Raw genomic sequence first — 17,639 nt, 5'->3', positions numbered from 1 at the left:
GGTACTATGGCATACAAATTGGAGCTTCCTGCAGCTTCTCGATTGCACCCAGTTTTCCATGTTTCATGTTTAAAGAAGGTTATAGGCGACAAGCTCCCAATTCAAACAATATTGCCAGAACTTGACGAGGAAGGAAAAATTATATTGGAACCGGAAGCAGTCACAGAAACAAGAACTCGACAGCTACGAAATCGATCAATTTCAGAGTATCTTATCAAGTGGAAGAACTTATCCGCTGAAGATTCCACATGGGAGGATGAGAATTTTATGCAGAAGTATCCAGAACTACTCAAGCGTTGAGGACAACACTTTTTTGAAGGAGAGGGGCATGTTGGGTCCCTATAATACTAGTGATTACCCCATTACTATTGTAGTTATACCCCTTATTTATATTGTTGTGCCCCTATTACCCCCATATTGTTATTTATGTGCCCCATAGAATCCCTCTATTGTTATTTTTAGGTCGGCTGGATTATATTGTGACTCCATAGACTCCTATATATAGAAAGGAGGTTTTTTCATTTGAATCATCCAAGAATTGTTCATTTATGTAATGTAAAGGAGGTTGCCCCCTCGAAGAGGCTGAATTCTAAGGCGTTGATCTATCTTTTCTATCTTTTCTTGAGCTGGTTTCATAACATAAAAAGTATTTAAGACTATCATGATCCGTTTTACCTTGAAGTGTCTTCCCATTAGGTAGGGTCGCCATTTCTTAAGTGCATGTAGTATTGCCAACATTTCTTTCTCATAAATAGCTTTGTGTAAAAACTTTCCCTTGATTGGACGACTTTCAAAAGTAATGGGTCTTTCATCTTGCATTAAAACAGCACCAATTCCATTTCCTGAAGCATCACATTCCACAATAAAGGTTTTTGTGAACTCCGGTGTAGCTAAGACTGGTGCTTGGCACATTTCCTCTTTAAGATGTTCGAAGGCCTTTGTTGCTTCTGGAGTCCATGAAAATGCATCTTTCTTCAATAATGTTGTTAGAGGTGCTGCTATTCACCCATAATTCTTAACAAACTTGCGATAATACCCTGTCAACCTGAGAAATCCTCGCAGATTCTTTATGGATGTGGGGATTTTCCATTCCTTAATGGCTTTAATTTTGCTAGGGTCTACCTTAACACCTTCATGAGATACAATATGACCCAGATATTTGACCTCTTATACTCCAAAGAAACATTTGGATCTTTTTGCATATAATTGTTTCTCCTCCAATAGTTGTAGTACCCTATCAACATGTTCAACATGATCCTTCCACGACTTGTTGTAGATTAGTATATCATCAAAAAATACTAACACAAACTTTCTAAGGAAGGGTTTGAAAATGGGATTCATTAAACCTTGAAATATAGAAGGTGCATTGGTAAGGCCAAAGGCATGACCAAAAATTCATAATGACCCTCATGAGTTCTAAATGCTATTTTCGGAATGTCTTCAGTCTTCATTCTGATTTGATGATATCCTGAACGAAGATCCAACTTGGTGAAGTAAATTGATCCATGCAATTCATCCAGTAATTCATCAATGACAGGAATGGGAAACTTATCTTTAATAGTGAGCTTGTTGAGCTCCCTATAATCCGGACACATGGGCCATGATCCATCCTTCTTGTGCACCAATACTACTGGAGCAGAGAAAGAACTTTGACTAGGTTGAATTATACCAGCCTCTAGCATTTCTGCAACCATACGTTAAATTTCACTCTCTTGGGAATAGGGATATCTGTACGGCCTGATGTTTGGAGGAACACTTCCTGGAATCAGATGAATAGCATGATCATGATCACGAATAGGTGGGAGACCTTTGGGAGTCTCAAATACCTTGGAATGATTGTCCAAGACTTTTTGGAGATCTAGAGAAATAGATGATTTCGATGTGGAAACATCTAGCGAACATAATTGTGCAATTACACCTATTTTTTCCTTTTTTAGAAGCTTTGTCATACCGTTAGAGCTGATTATCTTTCCCAGTTTCCTTGCAATACCCCTTAATTCAACTTCCTTTCCTTCCGCATAAAATTTCATGAAAAGTTCTTGAAAATTAAAAGCTATTGTACACAAGGATTGTAGCCATTAGACTCCTAGTACAACATCAGCACCTCCCATTGGAATGGAAAGCATTGGGCTAGTCAATACATATTCTCCCATGGATAGCTTAATATTATGGCACTTTCCAGAGCAATATATTGTTCCTCCATTTGCAACCATCACTTGACACTCTGGTGCTGGATATAGGAAGCAATTCAATTCTTTTGCTACCTTACAATGAATAAAATTGTGGGTACTTCCTAAATCAATCAACACTATTACCTTTTTATTCTTGATTTGTCCTTCTATATTGATGGTTTGAGGAGTGGTAATTCCAGCCAATGCATTACAAGATATGGTCAGATTCATTTCTTATTTATCTAGACTTTGTTCCTGGAGTATATCCTCTTCATTTGACTTTTCTAGCTCCTTTTCTTCTTCCTCTTCACAATCTATGTAGAATAATTTCTTCTCAGCACACTTATGACCTTTAGTGTATTTGCTATCACAACTGTAACAAATCCCTTTTGCTCTTTTTTCTTCCAATTTTTGTGGTGTCAACCTTATAGGTTGTGGAAGACTAGGGGCAACAACACTTCCATCTTTATAGTTGTGAGTGGTATGCTTCCTGGTTGCCATAATTTTGCTTTCCATTTTTCTTGCTAACCTGAATGCCTTCTCTAATGAATCAGGTTCACCATGTTGAATATTATCCTTTAAAGTCCCTATGACACATCAATCCTATGCTCCTCTGGAATATTTTTTACCCTTATGTTCAATTTTTGGAACTCCTCAATGTGCTCCATTATTGAACCCTTTTGTTTGAGACTTATCAATTGACTAAAAAAAGTGTTGCTTTTTGTATCCTCATAATGTGCTGTCAATTCTTCCAATAAAATTGCCCAAGTGATAATTTGTTTACGAGAGCAAAGCCATTGATACCATACAAACTGATTTGGTTCCAAATATAAAGTTGCAACACATACCTTTCGTGTGTTTTGCACATTATTGAGATTGAAAAATTGCTCCATCTATAATATCCATGTCACGGGATCCTTGCTATCAAACTTACTCATATCAATTTTTGGAATATGGTGGGTCTTCGATCAAACATTAGAGTCTATGAAATCATGATTAACATTTCTTTTGTTCGCATCATGAGTTTCCTTTACTACCCTTTCACCATTAGTAAGTATTTCTTGTAGAAAATTTGTCAAATCTGCCTTCAAATCTATCTTCAAATTGTCAATCTTAGCTTCCACGCCCTTTATCTTAGATTCCACGCCATTTATCTTAGCTTCTGTTAGCTTTTGTGAGAGTGAAATTTGTTGCACTTGGTCTTGTAACTTTGATATATCATGTGGCATTTCTTCCTCTTCTTCATGAGTCATGCTAGAGCTTTCAGGTTGCTTACTAGGTGTTTGCATTTTCTTTCCTCGGGGAATCAGTTACCAATAATAATTCTCTACTATGCCCTTTGAATTCCTTCAAAATAATTTTTCAAACCAAGCTTAAGCAAAAATTTAAAAAAAATCTACACACATTTTTTCACTTTGTAGGAGCTCGATATTACCTCTGATGTATCTTTGTAATTTCAGATCATCCAGTTCTAAAATTGCAACCTGCAGTAGCCCTCTAGTCCTCTTTCCAATGCCACTAGTCTGATCCAAATTGGATTCTCCAAAGAAGAGTTATGCCAAAGAAGAGTTCAGTAGAGCGAACTTGTACGACGTTCCACGTGTCCCTTTTTTGACCTTTGGCTCTGAAAAATATATACAAGAAACTACAGTCTGTCCTCTTTCTGCACCTTCTTACGATTTTCAATATGATGCCCAGAGAGAAAGTTATGACGATTTTCCCCAGGTCACCTGTTTGGAATGTAATTCAGGAGTCTGCGAAAAGACCAACTTCCTTAGATCATATCTCCGCAACTATAGCACGAAAAGCTCTGAAATTCGGATCCGAGCTTCAGTAAGACCTCTTCTCAAATGGGTTTTTCTCTTAGCTTCTGAAACGTCACAGAAAAAAAGTTATAGCGAAAATGCCATGATGACCAGTTTGGAGTAGTGAAACCCTAGAATCCAAAGCTCTAATACCAAATGTTATGAAACCAGCTCACAAAAGATATAAAATATAGATCAACGCCTTAGAATTCAGCCTCTTCGAGGGGGAAACCTCCTTTACATTACACAAATGAATGATTCATTGATGATTCAAATGACAAAACCTCCTTTCTATATATAGGAGTCTAAGGAGTCACAATATAACCCAGCCGACCTATCAATAATAATATAAAGCCACAAAAATAACAATAGAGGGATTCTATGGGGCACAGTAATAACAATATGGGGACAATAGGGGAACAACAATATTAATAAGGGATACAATTACAATAGTAATGGGGTAATCACTAGTGTTATAAGGACCTAACATGGTATTGGATAAGGGCTAAACTATATAAGGAGGTGAATATCAAAGTGCTAGGTGGTAAACTCAAAGGATTTTTTATGAATACTTCAATATGAAGTATATTTGCATTGAAAGGGCCATAATTGTGTTGGCATTATGATACATATGTTGTACTTGATGGCAACCCACTCATCTCAGATGATAAATTATAGTGCAGCAAAGTTCACGCACTTTCATGAAGATAAAATTTTCTTTCATGTAGAGAAAAGTTCACGCACTTTTATGCAGATAAAAGTTTATTTCATGTAGAGAAAAGTTCACGCACTTTTATGCAGAGAAAAGTTTATTTCATGTAGAGAAAAGTTCACGCACTTTTATGCAGAGAAAAGTTCACGCACTTTTATGCAGAGAAAAGTTTATTCCATGTAGAGAAAAATTTCACGCACTTTCATGCAGAGAAAAGTTCCTTTCATGAAGAGAAAATTTCACGCACTTTCATGGTTGGCTCATGGTATTAGTCTGACAGTTTTTGATCCTATGGTTTTGGCCCATGGTATTGCATCCAAAAGTGTTGATCTCACGCACTTTCATGATTGGTTCATGGTATTAGTCCTATAGTTTTTGGATCCTATGGTTTTGGCTCGTGGTATTGCATCCAAAAGTGTTGATCTCACGCACTTTCATGGTTGGTTCATGGCATTAGTCCAACAGTTTTTTGATCCTATGGTTTTGGACCGTGGTATTGTGGAAGGCCTAAGACTATAAAAGAGGAAGGAGATCATTTGGCAAAGCATCATCCAATGAATTGAATATCTAATAAGTGCTAGATCTGAAATATTTGTGAATGGGTTATGGTGCAGATCTGGATCTGAATGAAGGAGGAACCTTAGCGCATAAAGAAGGATAAGTTCTTTTGATGGGTCATAATCTTTATGCTTGAATAATAGTATCTTTGCATGATTTTGATCTGTTATATGAGGCGCATGCTTGATCTATAAATCTGACAATCTGGGTTAATTAGTGTCTGAATATTTGAAAGAAGGAATTATCCTTTATTGATCTACACGCAGGTTTCAGGTTGTTGAAGTAGCGTATATCTTTAAATTATGATCTAGCTGCCTCTGTCTATTGCTGCATTATTCTGGGTTTAGAATTTGGTGTGTGATTACTGTTACTGTATTCTGGGTACAGCTGTCAGAGAAGTGTTTACTTGATTCAGTGCTAATTGGGAAAAGGAGATTGTTTGATGCAGATATACTTGATGATTGATTGATGTTCATGGATCCAGTCTGAAAATTAATGAAACGTGGTCCCTGGAAGAAAGAGAAGGTTGTAGCTTTCAGTAGGCCAGCACCTACGTACTAGTATCTTGGCTAGTACAAGAGCTAAGGGGGTTGTAGTTCCCTTCCAGGAGAAGCTGGAGAACGAGAGAGGGTTGTAGCTCTCTACAGGTTGTAGCCTGTGTACTGGTAAAGGACTGCACCAGTACAAAATCATTGTAAAAGAAGTTTTTAATTGAAAGAAGATAGAGACATATTGCAGCAGGTGGTTTTCACCCACATTGGGTTTCCACCTTATATTTGGTGTTCTTTTGTGTGACTATTTGCTTTTCTTGTTCCTGCTGATTATTTTATGATACTGACATACACAGTAATGATCAATATTTGAAGAATTATTCAAAGTATAAATAAGGAAGATAGATTGATAAGAATTTGATAATATTGATTCACCCCCCCTCTCAGTATTATTTCCAACAATTGGTATCAGAGCAGGTCCTTCTGAAGAAGCTTGATCGCTTGAAGGAAGATCTAACATCATGAGCAACTACGAGAGGGAAGCATCAATCAGGCCACCGATTTTTGATGGAACAAACTTCATATATTGGAAGGTAAGAGTTATTGCCTATCTTCAATCTTTGGGTACAGAAGTATGGGACATTATAGAAACAGGGTATACTTTTCCATCAGCTACTCCTACAGATTCAGCTGAGAAGAAGAAATATGAAACAAATGCAAAGGTGGTTAATACTCTTCTAGGATGTCTATCTCAATCTGAATTTGTGAAGGTTATGCAATATAAATCCGCAAAAGAAATATGGGACAAGATTGTTTTGAGCTACGAAGGAGATGAACAGGTAAAACGTGCAAAACTTCAAACCCTCAGGATTCAGTATGAGAATCTCAGAATGTATAATGATGAAAGTGTGGCTAACTATTTCCTTCGGGTAGATGAGATTGTTAATTGTATGAAAAACTTGGGTGAAGAAATAAAAGAGGCTGTTGTGGTTGAAAAAGTCCTAAGATCATTGTCCCCCAAGTTTGAATCTAAAGTGTCTGCAATAGAAGAAAAGGAAAATCTACGAACTCTTACTATGTCTCAGCTACACGGAATTCTAACTGCTTATGAAATGAGAAAAGGAGGTCCATCAGACAGGAGAGAAGCTGTTTTTAAGGCTTCAGGCAAAGGAGACTACTATGAATCAAGTCACGTGCCAGAAGAAGAAGAAGAATCAAATTTTGTCAGAAATCTTCAACGGGGTACTGGAAGGTTCAGAGGTAAGCTACCTTTTAAATGTTTTGCTTGTGGAAGAGTAGGTCATTATGCTGCCAAATGTCCTCATAAGGATAAGATTGACAAAGGAAAGGAACCTGCCAGATGGAACAAGAAACAGAATGCAAATAAGAAAATCTACTACACTCATGAAGACAGTGATGGTCTATCAAATAGTGATGAAGATGAACGAGGTAATGACTATAAACTTTTAATGGAATTTGAAGATGATGATTACATGGATGCTATAGATGTGGATAGTTTTTATGAAGAGATTTCTAGACTTAAGACATGTATAGAAGAAAAGAATATGATCATTGATACTCTACAATTTCAAATTGATGAAAAAGAAAAATATCTTGAAAAGTTAGAAGGTGAAATTGTTGGCCTTAGAAAAGAAATTGAGAAAACAAAGGCTATTAATCTTAAGTTTGTCAAAGGATCTGAAACTCTGGATGAGATCATCAATGTACAACGTTCTCCACTAAACAAGACAGGTCTGGGGTATAATGGAGAAACATCTCAAGCATCCACCTCAAAGAGTTATCTTGATGCAGCAAGAAGGAATGAGCAAAAGCACAATGGAGATCACCAGGTAAAGCAGGGACAAATTACATCAAGAACGAACAAAGACTATCAGGTAAACCAGGGGCAATCTGTCTTAAGGATGAACAAAAGCTACAACCAGCCACAGGTAAAATCTTCTCAATTTGCTTCAAGAATGGATGACAATAGAAATTACAATCATTTGGCTGGTAGATTTGATAATCGCAGAAGTTTCTTCAATGGGCAATGTTTCTCTTGCCATAACTTTGGTCACAAAGCAGCTCAATGTGTTGCATATAAAACAATCATGACTAGAGAAGCTCAAAAACAAAGAAGTATGATCGGGATTACAAAAAGGACCTATAACAACTTTTCGGCTCTTGAAAATAAAGTTGAATGTTCTATTTGCAATAACTTTGGTCATGAAGATTCTGAATGCAGGAGCAGGTTTCAGCAGACAAAGGAACAAGCCTCAAGCACCAGAACATGGAGAATAAAGGAACCACAAACAGAAAGATGTGGGATAGCCTTTTATGCAGAGGGACAGGAAAATCTATGGTACATCGACAGTGGATGTTCGAAGCATATGACAGGTGATAAAGAAAAACTTGAATCATATTCTGCTTTAGAAAAGGGAAAGAAAGTTTCTTTTGGAAATGATACTCCAGCAGCTATAAAAGGAAAAGGCACAGCTCAGTTAAAAGAAAAGGTCAAAGCTGGAAATGTTTTGTATGTTGATGGCTTGAAGCATAACCTTCTAAGTGTCAGTCAGATGTGCGATCAAGGAACCGAGGTAATATTTCGATCAAATGGATGTAGCGTTCATGATCTTGATACAAGGAAAACAGTGATCAAAGGTAGAAGAACTCCAAATAATCTATACATATTTGAAGAAGGACAACAACAATGCTATTTGAGCAAGGATGATGAACATTGGTTATGGCACCGGAGGTTGGGGCATCTAAGCTTTTCACAAATAAGGAAGGCATGCAAATATCAGGCAGTTCGTGGTCTTCCAGATATCAAAATTCCAGACAACACTATATGCAAATCATGTCAGTTTGATAAGAAAACCAGAACCAACTTCCCGGAGAAGGAAGGATCAGCTAGCAGGCCTCTTGAACTAGTCCATACAGATGTATGTGGTCCTTTCAGGACGAGGTCACCTCGAGGAGAAGAATACTTGATATTATTCATTGACGATTTCTCCAGGTTTGTTTGGTTAGGACTTTTGAAGCACAAAGACGAAGCATTCGAAAAATTCAAATCCTTCAAAGCCTTGGTTGAAAATGAATCAGGTTACAAAATTAAGTGCCTCAGGTCCGACAGAGGTGGGGAGTTTACCTCAAATGAATTTTTCAATTTCTGTGAAGAACATGGGATAAGAAGGGAATTCTCTACAGCTAGAACTCCTCAGCAAAATGGAGTGGTGGAAAGGATGAACAGAACAGTCCAACAAATGGCCCGTGCTATGCTTGATGAGTCCGGAACTCCCGCAACTTTCTGGGGTGAAGCTGCATATGCTGCGGTTGTTATTCTCAATAAAACAAATGTCCGAGTGAACAGCACTCAAATTCCTCATGAACTCTGGTATGGTGAGACTCCTTCGGTAAAACACTTCAAAATCTTTGGGAGCAAATGCTATATTAAGAATACTGATGAGCAACTTGGAAAACTTGAACCTAGAGCAGATGAAGGTATTCTTCTTGGTTATTCTCCACACAGCAAAGCATATAAGTGCTACAATAAAAGACTTGGAAGAATTGTTGACAGCATTGATGTAGTGATTGATGAAAAAGGATACATTCCTAGGCAAGTAAATCATGAAAATATCGAAGAAGATGAAGACTACCCTCAAAGACAGAATGATGAAGAAGAAGAACCTCAGGAAGCACCAGAGGAACAGATAAGAATAGAAGAGAAGACTCCATCCAGGTACGTTCAGAAGAATCATCCAGAATCTCAGATTTTGGGGCAAAAAGAAGCAGGTGTACAAACAAGAAGAACAATTGCAGAAGCTTCAAGCTATTTGGCATTACTCTCATCCACTGAACCACAAAATGTAAAAGAGGCATGCAAAGATGAATGTTGGGTCAAAGCAATGGATGAAGAACTTGCGCAGATCGAAAAGAACAACACTTGGGAGTTGGTTCCTAGACCAAAGGATAAGAATGTTATAGGGACAAAATGGGTCTTCAAAAATAAGTTGAATGAAAATGGGGAAGTAATTAGAAACAAGGCCAGACTTGTTTGTAAAGGGTATGCGCAGCAAGAAGGAATAGATTTTGAAGAAACTTTTGCTCCTGTTGCAAGACTTGAGGCCATCCGAATGTTCCTTGCTCTCTCAAGCTTTCAAAAGTTCAAAGTATTTCAAATGGACGTGAAATCAGCCTTTCTGAATGGAGACTTAGAAGAAGAAGTATACATTGAGCATCCAGATGGTTTCATTCTTGGAAATGATACAAATCTTGTATGCAGATTGAAAAAGGCTCTCTATGGTCTTAAACAAGCTCCAAGGGCTTGGTACTATCGTTTGGACAAATACCTTCATCAACAAGGTTTTTCAAAAGGATCAGCAGATAGCAATCTTTATATAAAAATTGAAAATGACAAATTGCTGATACTTGTTGTGAATGTAGATGACATTATCTTTGGCAGCAATGAAGAATCTATGAGTCAAAGTTTTGCCTTGGTGATGCAGAAAGAATTCGAAATGTCCTTGCTTGGAGAATTGACATATTTTCTTGGCCTGCAAATCCAACAAAAGGAAGGAGGGATCTTCTTGTCTCAAACCAAGTATCTCAAGCAGATTTTGAAGAAATATGGCATGGAAGATGCAAAACCAGTATGTACACCCATGGTCACAGGATGTAGCCTCAGTGCAAATGATGAATCAGCAGCAGTACATCAACCAACCTACAGGTCTATGATTGGAAGTCTACTTTATTTGACAGGTACCCAACCAGACATCATGCATGCAGTGGGAATAGTTGGAAGATTTCAGGCAAATCCAAAGGAAACTCATCTTCAGGCAGTAAAGAGAATCTTCAAATATCTTCAAGGGACTCAAAATTATGGCTTATGGTATCCTAGAGATACAGATCTCACACTTCATGCTTATACTGATGCAGATTGGGCCGGAAGCGTGGATGACAGGAAGAGCACAAGTGGTGGTGCATTCTTTATGGGTTCCAGATTAGTATCTTGGTTCAGCAAGAAACAGAGTTCGATTGCCTTGTCTACAGCTGAAGCAGAATATGTTGCTGCTGCATCTTGCTGCACTCAACTCCTTTGGATGATGCAGACCTTGCAGGATTTTCAAATCACTTGTACACCACCCATCTCCATCTTATGTGATAATACAAGTGCAATCAGTATTTCAAAGAACCCAGTCATGCATTCAAAAACCAAGCACATACCAATCAAGTATCACTTTCTTCGGGAACAAGTGCTTGAACAAAAGGTCAAGTTGGAGTATGTTCCTTCTAAGGAACAGGTTGCTGATATACTCACCAAACCATTGCCTAGGGAGACCTTTGAATACCTCAGGCAAAAGCTGGGGGTTGTTGATGCATCATCTTGTTGTTGAATCTCTTCTGATTGTTGGTTGTACGCAAGGTTCATCTGAAGTATATGCGTACATGTGCTAGGTTGCGGATTGGTCAAAGATCGAATGGCACAGGTTCAGGGGGAGCATATCATGCATTGTTGGCATTATGGAGGAAGTACAGAAGGAGATCATGGACGCTGGTCTGAATATTGCTGCAATACGTCTCTATCTCTTTCATGGTCATTTATGGTGTTTGATGGATTATGGTTCTTCTTTGCAGATCTGGTTTATAGTCAGGGGGAGCATGTTCTTAGGGGGAGCATAACCCTTTGCCCTTGATGTCAAAGGGGGAGAGTGATTGGTTGTTGTTGCCATCAAGTCCAAAGGGGGAGATTGTTGGCATTATGATACATATGTTGTACTTGATGGCAACCCACTCATCTCAGATGATAAATTATAGTGCAGCAAAATTCACGCACTTTCATGAAGATAAAAGTTTCTTTCATGTAGAGAAAAGTTCACACACTTTTATGCAGAGAAAAGTTTATTTCATGTAGAGAAAAGTTCACGCACTTTATGCAGAGAAAAGTTTCTTTCATGTAGAGAAAAGTTCACGCACTTTTATGCAGAGAAAAGTTTATTTCATGGAGAGAAAAGTTCACGCACTTTTATGCAGAGAAAAGTTTATTCCATGTAGAGAAAAATTTCACGCACTTTCATGCAGAGAAAAGTTCCTTTCATGAAGAGAAAATTTCACGCACTTTCATGGTTGGCTCATGGTATTAGTCCGACAGTTTTTGATCCTATGGTTTTGGCCCGTGGTATTGCATCCAAAAGTGTTGATCTCATGCACTTTCATGGTTGATTCATGGTATTAGTCCTGTAGTTTTTGGATCCTATGGTTTTGGCTCGTGGTATTGCATCCAAAAGTGTTGATCTCACGCACTTTCATGGTTGGTTCATGGCATTAGTCCAACAGTTTTTTGATCCTATGGTTTTGGACCGTGGTATTGTGGAAGGCCTAAGACTATAAAAGAGGAAGGAGATCATTTGGCAAAGCATCATCGAATGAATTGAATATCTAATAAGTGCTAGATCTGAAATATTTGTGATTGGGTTATGGTGCAGATCTGGATCTGAATGAAGGAGGAACCTTAGCGCATAAAGAAGGATAAGTTCTTTTGATGGGTCATAATCTTTATGCTTGAATAATAGTATCTTTGCATGATTTTGATCTGTTATATGAGGCGCATGCTTGATCTATAAATCTGACAATCTGGGTTAATTAGTGTCTGAATATTTGAAAGAAGGAATTATCCTTTATAGATCTGCACGCAGGTTTCAGGTTGTTGAAGTAGCGTATATCTTTAAATTATGATCTAGCTGCATCTGCCTATTGCTGCAGTATTCTGGGTTCAGAATTTGGTGTGTGGTTACTGTTACTGTATTCTGGATACAGCTGTCAGAGAAGTGTTTACTTGATTCAGTGCTAATTGGGAAAAGGAGATTGTTTGATGCATATATACTTGATGATTGATTGATGTTCATGGATCCAGTCTGAAAATTAATGAAACGTGGTCCCTGGAAGAAAGAGAAGGTTGTAGCTTTCAGTAGGCCAGCACCTACGTACTAGTATCTTGGCTAGTACAAGAGCTAAGGGGGTTGTAGCTCCCTTCCAGGAGAAGCTGGAGAACGAGAGAGGGTTGTAGCTCTCTACAGGTTGTAGCCTGTGTACTGCTAAAGGACTGCACCAGTAAAAAATCATTGTAAAAGAAGTTTCTAATTGAAATAAGATAGAGACATATTGCAGCAGGTGGTTTTCACCCACATTGGGTTTCCACCTTATATTTGGTGTTCTTTTGTGTGACTATTTGCTTTTCTTGTTCCTGCTCATTATTTTATGATACTGACATACAAAGTAATGATCAATATTTGAAGAATTATTCAAAGTATAAATAAGGAAGATAGATTGATAAGAATTTGATAATACTGATTCAGCCCCCCTCTCAGTATTATTTCCAACAAATTGTCAGATAAATCTGAAATAATTATGCACCAATGAATACAATGATGGATCGGGATCATGAGACCTGAAATGAATTGTCATTGTATGATATTCTCATGGATTGAATAGATCTAAGTATTGATGCATGTTTTTATCTCTGAATATTCTTATCTAGGTCTTTCTAAAGTTCTAAAGAGCTACGCAATTTTAGGTCAAAATTTGCAGTTCTATACACTAGTTGGTCTCGGGAAAACCGTGTATACACGCAGCTTCTCTTCTTCAAAGTTGCGTATATAAAGTAACGGTTTTTTTCATAAATTACTAATCAACCTAATCAATGCCATTGGTCCTCTGCTTTCTATCAATTATGTCCTCATGTTGATATGGGTTGAGTAATAATGTTTGAAGCAAAACTGATGATGAAGTGGGATTTGTTTTCATGTTGATTGGTTAAAAATATTATTGATGTTGTTGACTGTATGAGGGATCTATAAGCTAACAAAATATTTTAGAGTATCTCTGGTCAGCTCTCTGTCTGATTCAGAATTACAAGTTTTCAGTTTTCAGTATATTAATATCTATATGTGGGTTTCTCTATAGAAAAGTGCGTATACATGCGGGTTTCCTTAAGTGAAGTAGCGTATACATTTTGGAATTTTAATGATCAGTGTTGCAGTTGATTCTATGTGTTGATGCAGTATTCTAAGTTCAGTTCTATGTACTGGTTACAATGATCTAACTATTCCAGATTGATTGGTTGAGTTTTGATTAATTGTTAGTTGATTGGGTTTTAGTGATTGGTTGATTTAGCTGTGTCAGAGATTGATGATTGTATTACAGTGATGAGTTACAATTTTATTGTTGAGCTTAAGTGTTGATATTGGATCCAGTGTAAAAATTTGTGAAACATGGTCCATGGATGTTGTTGAGGGTTGGAGCCTTCAGTGAGGAAGTCGAAGCTTCCTACTAGTAGTAGCTGGTGATCAGATCACGGGGTTGGAGCTCCCTTCCAGTAAAAGCTGGAGAATGAGTGAAGGTTGTAACATTCAATAGGTGGGTTCCTGCATACTGGTATGAGTCTGTACCAGTACAAGAATGTAAGAATTTTTTGATATTAATAAGTTTTGAAGACTAAGACGACAACAACGGTGGTTTTCTCCCACATTGGGTTTCCACCTTAAATCCTAGTGTTCATGAGTGTTAATTATGTGTGATACTTTATTCTGTTCTTAGTGCGTCTGTTTATTGCTTATCAAATTCTTGATAAATATCTTACACCTTCGTTCAAGTTTAACAGATAAAGAATTCATTATTTTACAAGTTTAATAAGCATACGCTAGTTTCTTTTACAACAGTAATGTATATACGCTAATTGGGTTCAGTAAAGTCACGTATACATTTTCAAAAAAGAAAATTATTATTGTGAGTTTTTAAAATACTGATTCACCGCCCCCCGCCCCCCTCTCAGTATTTTTCCCAACATCAACTGCATTTTCATACTTCTCAAGTTTGATTCTACCTTTTCCCACAACTCTTGCTGGAGCACTATTTCCAAGAATCACCTTACGATCTTTGTTTTTCTTGAGAAATTCAAACTTGTCCTTCTCTCCATTCTTTTGATGAGAGCATCCAATATCTATGTACCAATTCTTCTTCATATTCGAATGAGAAAAGAGAAAGACCACGCCTTTTCTTTTCTTCTTCTTTCTGCTTACTATGAGAAGTACTCGTGGATCCATATTTCTCAAGTATTTGGAAGCATTATTCTTATCTGATTTCTTGTCATTTTGTCTGTGGAGGTCCATTGAATTGTTCCTGCATTCTTTTAATACAAGCCCAAACTTGTTAGAATTATAACATCTTATATGACCTGAAAAGGGAGCAGAGTAATTATAATATTTTTGTTTCATATTTCTCCTATTGGAATCAATAACTTTATTACCAAATACGTTGCAAGCAAAGAAATATCCTTTAATTAAACCTGACTACTTGGGAGCTGATGACTTTCTTGTGAAGTGACTATTTTCTTGAGATCAAAACAATCTTCTTCTGCAATTCGCTGCAACATGTCCATAATATGACATATAAAGTATTGAACATTATTGACCAGAGGAGGTAATCAATTAATTTTTCTGTTATTGGGAGAAAATGATTTATTTTGAAAATTCATCTTCCTTGGATGTTGAGCAGGTTAACTTCTTAGCTCTTTAACAAGAATTTCAGATTTCATATTGTTATCCTTCAAGATCCTTACACAAGCCTGTGAACTAGATTCTCCTTTTACAATTTCATGAAGACCAAGACCATATTTAATGGGAGGAGACCTTTGACTACTAAGAATGTTATCCAAAATCTTAGTACTATCTTGAAATTTCATATGTTTATCCTTTCTTCTAATTTACCTTTTAGAATGTTTACCTCAACTTTCTATTTTTGACATTATTCTTCCCTTTCCAAATACTTCTTTCTCATTCCTTCTTCAACCTTCCTTCCTTCTTCCAATTTTTCCATTAATTTGATAAACTCTTCCTTCAACTCATTCTCTTATTCTTCAAATACTTGAAGTAGCACTTCATTTTGCTTGTTTGATTTTTCAAGGTCTTCTCTTAGAGAGACGATTTTAGTTTCAAGTCCTTCACAATATTGTTTAGATTCTACTGCAGCATGATCCCGGTTATCATATGCCTGCAAATTGTCCTTAAGATTGATAATCCTTTTCAAAGAAAAAACAAGTTTTCTTCTAATATTAAGAACTTCATCTAACCTGTCTTCTTCTGAATCAGTAACTCCATCTGACATAACAAAGGTTTTCTTATCATTGTACTCGTCCTTTGAAACATCTTTAGAAATAAGATTACCTGATGGTTCTCCTAATGAACAGTCTTTGTTTGATTTTCCTTTATGAATGACCAATAGATTATCCTATACTTCCTTTGCACTTTCATAGTGAATAACTTCTCCTAATGTTGAATCAGGTATGTTACCAATGATTTCATTTAATGCAACATTATTCTTTTGTAACTCTTCACTTGATGGAGTGTTAGTGCAACCATTACATACTAAATTCCAAACATCAGATTCTAGATTTATTAATTGAGACCATTTTTTGTTTCCATTCCTGATAGTTATCATCACTTAGCATAAACATAACTTTATTGTCCATGGTTTTTGACTTGCCTTGTTCTTCTGCTGTAGATTGTTCTTGACCCACAAATGCAGGTATTTCTATAGCATTAGATGCATCAGTTTCATTATTCTCCTGAATTTACTTATTCCTTTGATTGTCCTTCTTCTTTTGCTTCTTTCCCATTATTCCCGATACCCTTCAAGCGGTTAAGATTCAACTAAAGTGACCTGCTCTGATACCAATTGTTGGGAAAAATACTTGGGGGGGGGGGGGGGGGGGGGGTGGGGTGAATCAATATTTTAAACTCACTTTAACTTTTCATTTCATATTCTTTTTTCCATACGCTACTGTCATTTATGCCACCAATGTATGTACGTGACTTTAGTAAAATAAAACAACATACATCCAGTTAACTAACTTTAAATTTATTTCATCATGTCTTCATCTTTAACCAGTGAATCATTAATTCATTATTCATTAATTAAATAATAACCATAAGTAGAAAAAGAAGATAGGTCATCAACACACATGAACACCAAGATTTTAGGTGGAAATCCAATGTGGGAGTAAACCACCATCGTCGTCATCTCTATCTTCCTATTATTATAAAAAAAAAAATTCTTACAATATTGTATTAGTGCAGACTCATACCAGTACGCATGCACCAACATGCAGAAGGCTACAACCTTCTCTCCTTCTCCAACACCCACTAGAAGGGAAATCTAACCCCCTAATCTCATTTATCATCTCCTACTAGAAGGGAGCACCTACCCCCTGCACAAATTCAGCATCTACTACTAGAAGGAAGATTCAACTCCCTCACTAAAGGCTCCAACCCTTTATTGCAAAAAACTCAAACGAATCATAACTAGATCATAACAATGCACAAACATCAAACCATGCACTATTCATCATCACCAAAGTATAGTGTTGTCACTAGAAACCCTGATCAACCACACATTAGAATGTATACGGTACAATTATGAATCATACCCACATATGTACGTGATTCCCATGAATAATGTTTGCGTACATATCTCAAATCATTGACTACTGATATTTTTTTCAAGCTAAATCACTGGGTCTGTCACCAAATACTTAATCACAATGGATACATAAATAATAAATTACTGAAAACCTAATCATAATGTTGCACCATCACTGATCAATATACCCAGTCTTACTCAACCTAATCAATAGTGTCAAACACATATTATGATGATAGAGACATCATCGACAAATAGGATCAAACATAATAAGACTAATCAAATATCATAAACAAGCCATAGTACAAAACACTAGTATGTATATGCAACTTTCACAAATCATATCAGCGTATGTGCGCGCTTTTAATTCACAACACCCATGTACATATCTGTACAAACTGAAAACACTTCACAGAATATATACACAACTACC

This window comes from Pinus tabuliformis, chromosome 7 (genome assembly GCF_031772625.1).
Source record: "Pinus tabuliformis cultivar Carrire ecotype Pingquan chromosome 7, CPIR1, whole genome shotgun sequence".
NCBI lineage: Eukaryota > Viridiplantae > Streptophyta > Pinopsida > Pinales > Pinaceae > Pinus > Pinus tabuliformis.
This window is presented reverse-complemented; position numbering follows the sequence as displayed.